Source organism: Sciurus carolinensis, chromosome 2 (assembly GCF_902686445.1).
Source record: "Sciurus carolinensis chromosome 2, mSciCar1.2, whole genome shotgun sequence".
Taxonomy (NCBI): domain Eukaryota; kingdom Metazoa; phylum Chordata; class Mammalia; order Rodentia; family Sciuridae; genus Sciurus; species Sciurus carolinensis.
The window spans coordinates 63713233-63717727 of NC_062214.1; the positions used below are offsets into that span (position 1 = coordinate 63713233).

Genomic DNA, 4495 nt, shown 5'->3' on the forward strand with positions numbered 1-4495 from the left:
AAGTGAAGGTAAAGTTTTGGGTTCAGACAACAAAAAAACAATAAGAATTCAAATGAGGAAAGAAAACAGAGCCCATTTTCCAAAATGGGAACAGGAGATGAATTTGAGATAAACCAAGTTTGAGGTTTAAACTTGTTTACAATTTATTATCATGTGAGGTGAATCTCCAGCTAGAGAACTAGAAAGCAATTAACTCTCTAATTCAACTGCTCTTTGTCCATGTAAAGCTGGCATCCAGGAGCAAGGTAATCACAGGCCTTCAGTAAGTATCTTGGTGCCAATATGAGTGAGGAACTAATTAAGCCATTCTTTTTCTGATCATACAACCATGGCCTTGGGTCTACTTGGTTTCTTTGCACAGAGACCATTCTTTGGTGTTGAGATCAAAAATAGTCTTTTCCTTTTATCTGCAGCAGTATTCCAGCTCTAGAAGCAAGCGAGTGAGGGACACAGGAAGTCATTGCCAGCTCCATGCAATTCCCAATAAACAGACCAGAGTTACGTGTGTCTTTACAAACTACATTGGAATACATGCAAACGTATCAAAGTATCCAAATTTGACCTAAAACACAAGTTTTGTATCATACAAAGAGAAATAGTTTTGTTTTGTTTTCAAAATGGAAGACCTTCAACAAACCAGAAAACAAGTGTTTATTTAAATTTTGGGGTTTTTTGTTTGTTTGTTTGTTTGTTTTTTAGCTGTGATTCAGAGAAGAGACATGGGTCAATTACTGAATCCCACGGAGCATCCACATGCTAAAATCCCTTCCAGGAAAGTTGGCTTATATGCTACAATTATGAAACTGTGTGTCCCAAGTAGAGCTAAGAAAACTCCAAGGCATATCATTCCAATTCCATGGCACAGGGGAATTGCTTATCCATGAAGACACATCAGAATCACTGGCCTCTCTAGATGTGCTACCAGTGATACTTTCACTGAGATTATGCTCTTCACTGTCCAGTTGTTTTCTAGAACACTGTCTTGTTTTCCTTCATTACTTGTGATTCTGGTCACTATTAGAAACTGGGGAGCAAAAGAAAAAGAGAAAATAACTATTTAGATATAAGTCGAGTTTGCCCATTTTACAGATTAAAAAAAAAACAGAGAGGTGAAATGGTTGTCCAAAGTCTGTTAAGAGAACACAGAGTAGAAGTTGGGTCTTTTCAGCATCCAACCCCCAAGTGTTCTCAACTACCTTATTGCTTCTCACGTTGAAGATCTCTAGAAGAAAGAGATGTTTTCAATTCTGGGTTTTACAGGATAACTCATAAAGTTTGTTCTTGTTTTGATCTGGGCACAGGGAGGGCATACTGTGAAGGAGAGAGGAAGGAGAAACAAGTCCAGTCACTTACATTGTATGAAGATGTGTTCATAATGTTCTCTACTTTATACTTTATACCTGGCACTGCAAACTTGTGTAACTACCTGCCATCTGCAGAAGTATGGGCTAGAAGAGACACAAAGTCACAGATACACGTAGAAAATTTTCCAGTAGCTCATGTCTCATCATCCCACAAGAAATTCCCTAGATGCAGCCCTTACTTTCTCTCTTTCCTTCCCCTCCTCACTGGGGCTGCTGTTTGCTCATCTTCAGTTGTTTGCTTTTCTCTACTGAAAAAAAATAAAATAAAGTAACCTCAGCACTTCACGTCTGAGAGTTGCCAAATGATGCTATAGATTCAGGAGCCCAGAGGATGGTGAAATTAAAGAGCCAGTGGGCCTAGGAAGAAGAAGGAGGCAGTGGGCCAGACAGAGGCAGAGGGGTAGAATTAGGTTCACACTACTGTTTTCCTAGAAACCATGCCTGGGATATGAAAATTGGAGTGGAATTCTGAGATAACTGGTAAGTTTCTGAAACAAAGTTTTACTTATGTATAATGAACATAAATATATCTTTAAAATAATGAATTCAGTGATTCTGAAAGCAAAAACAAGAGAAAATTATCTGCTTCAAAATTGAATACATTTACCAATAAGTTAAAGTTATTGTCACATTACATTCAAAAGCTAATCATGATAAACTTAAAACAAATGCCTTATGTTCATGAGGAATGCACTGGCCTCAGAATCCTTCTAAAGAGAAGGTTAAGCCACTGTGAAGGGGACACTGGTCAGTGCTTTATTTTCAAGATACTTGTTTCCCAACTATTTGGTTTTAAGGTAGGCATGCTTAACATTCATAGAAAGGATCAAATTTTAAATGTTTTCCCACCAAAGGAGAGACCTTCAAATTTTAACCTCAAGCAAAGTTCTCTAGATTGCAATTGTAGCAGAGTTGTATAGAATGGAATTTTTGAAATACTTGGAATCAGTAATTTCTAAAAATATGTTCAAAAGTAAAATGATACAATGAGTGGTCATAAATAGAAGAGGCAATAAACATGTAAACTTGAAGTAGAATGGAAGGGAAACCCAGCTAAATATTAAAATCAGGTGACATGCAGTTGATCTGAGTTCCACTGGGTTTTTAACTAGAATGTTCGTCTGGCATCATGTCTCAGACTTCGGCCTGGGTGGAAGGGGACTGCAGGTATTTGAGCTTTCACACTTTCCTCTCTCTCTGAACATAAGAAGACTTTGGAGAGCTCGCTCGAGTCTGGATGCTCTAAGCTCTTGGAACCCACTCTGGATAGAGAGAGGCCTAACTGCAGACAGATGCTTATGCCTGAGGATAGCTCAGATATTGTCTTCCAATGACCCCCTTCAGAAAGTAAAAAAGGAGATCCAAAGTGCAATCTGCAGTCAGAGAATTCAGGATGACATTCAAGCAGGGTGATGCTCTCCAGCCAATTCAACCTGGCTATAACCTATCAAAGCCAAATGGGTTCCATGTTCTGTAGTGGAAATCCTTCCACTAAAAGAAATAGTACAAAAGTTTGATGTTTGCTGACACCCAGTCAACTACCAACTAACGATAATAGCGAAGGCAATGGATCACAGGACTGATGTGGTTCAGCCATTAGCACATAGAACACCTGAATTCTCACCTTCTATTTAACATTGTTTGTTTTAAAGTTCTGTTACCAAAACATTCTCAGGAAAGCACTCTATTTTCTGGCCTTGTGATAATCAAAAGATACCATGGTGGTTTATAAAAAAAATATTTTAAATCATATAATTGCACACGTTTTCAGTCTTGCTTCTTGGGTTCATTTTTTCCCCCTTAGAACCATTTCCAAAGATCTCAAGAAAATGAAAGAAACCACTGTGCCAAAGCTGGAACGCATGAAAACCATTCCACCTCCTCCTAGAGGGCAAGAAACAGATCCCAGGACTCTCTACTTGTCCCTCCTCTAACCCCTCAAGCCACATGTCCCTTCTGCACCCACACAGCTTCCCAGCCCAAGTTTGGCCTTGCTCCCTGGCAAAATGGACGATAGTTACATCTCCTGGGGCCAGGATGTGAGGCCTGGGAGGAAATGTTGTCTTTTGGGAAATAGCAAAATTGTGTGACTACATTAAAGTCAACACTATTTATCTTCACCTCTTGTCCTATGGGCTGACAAAGGGACACCACTGTTAGGCCCAGCCCCTGTGCACAGCTGCAATAGAAAGAAGGCAGGGACTGGTACTTTCAAGTGTCAGACCTTTTGTGCTGACTACTAGTTTATGAGGCTGATGTCAAGCATTGCAGTCAATGAAGTCTTTGTGCTAGGTGTACAGGGCAGGACAGTGGAAAAACTGCCCTCTCCTATATCCCAGGCCCATCCATCTTCCCCTCACCCTGTTTCTCAACTTTTCTGTCTCTTGAGCAGACAGAGAGAGGATCCCTCCTGGGTTAATGTACTGGAAAATTGCTCTGCATGTTTATGAGGGGGTCCCTTCCAAATGAAAGAAAAAAGGAAAGGGAAAAAAAAAAACGGGAAGAAGAGTCATTTTTCCCACTGAACTCATTGGCCTTAAGCTTGTGGGTCTGACCCTGATTAAGAAAATCTCAATGTCCTGCTAGGAGGTTTATTGTGAAGTTTGGCAGAACGCACTTCCGATTGAATTTTTTTATTATTTATAATCACAAAGTGGTTTTAGACAGCTCCCATCACCCACCCCACCACCAAATCCCTGGACTCCAAAGGCACAAGCTCATGCACACACACACACACACACACACACACACACACACACACATGCATCCAAGCACTTACCTTTGAAGAGGGCTCATCCACTCACATCCCTGGGTCTATTCTCTTCCTCAGAGGAGCTCATTTCCCCAAGGCAATTCCCTATAAATAGCAAACACGATGTTTTCCTACAATTGCATGGAACATTGGACCATGTGAACTTTGCCATGGATGGATGTGGAAACCAGAGAAGGCTGTTACGTGATATCACTCACTTGCTTATTTTAACTTCTTTTCTAGATAAAATAATGATCTCTATCTCTAACCTCCTCTCCCCACTCCTGTGTTGTGTTCTTCTATGGGAGGTTTTAGGCTAAAACAAAGCGTCACATGAGTGCCTAAGACATCAACTATGTATGCTCCTGAAATGAAGGCC

General features: G+C 40.4%; 1 long non-coding RNA gene across 1 annotated transcript; it reads right to left on the reverse strand.

Moving 5' to 3' along the window:
* Positions 1-748: 748 nt before the first annotated feature.
* Positions 749-4209, reverse strand: LOC124978118 (uncharacterized). The gene is made up of 3 exons (XR_007107325.1): positions 4144-4209; positions 1197-1311; positions 749-1024 (listed from the first exon to the last, which is right to left on the reverse strand). It is a non-coding gene; the product is annotated as an uncharacterized LOC124978118 (long non-coding RNA).
* Between the last annotated feature and the right edge of the window lie 286 nt (positions 4210-4495).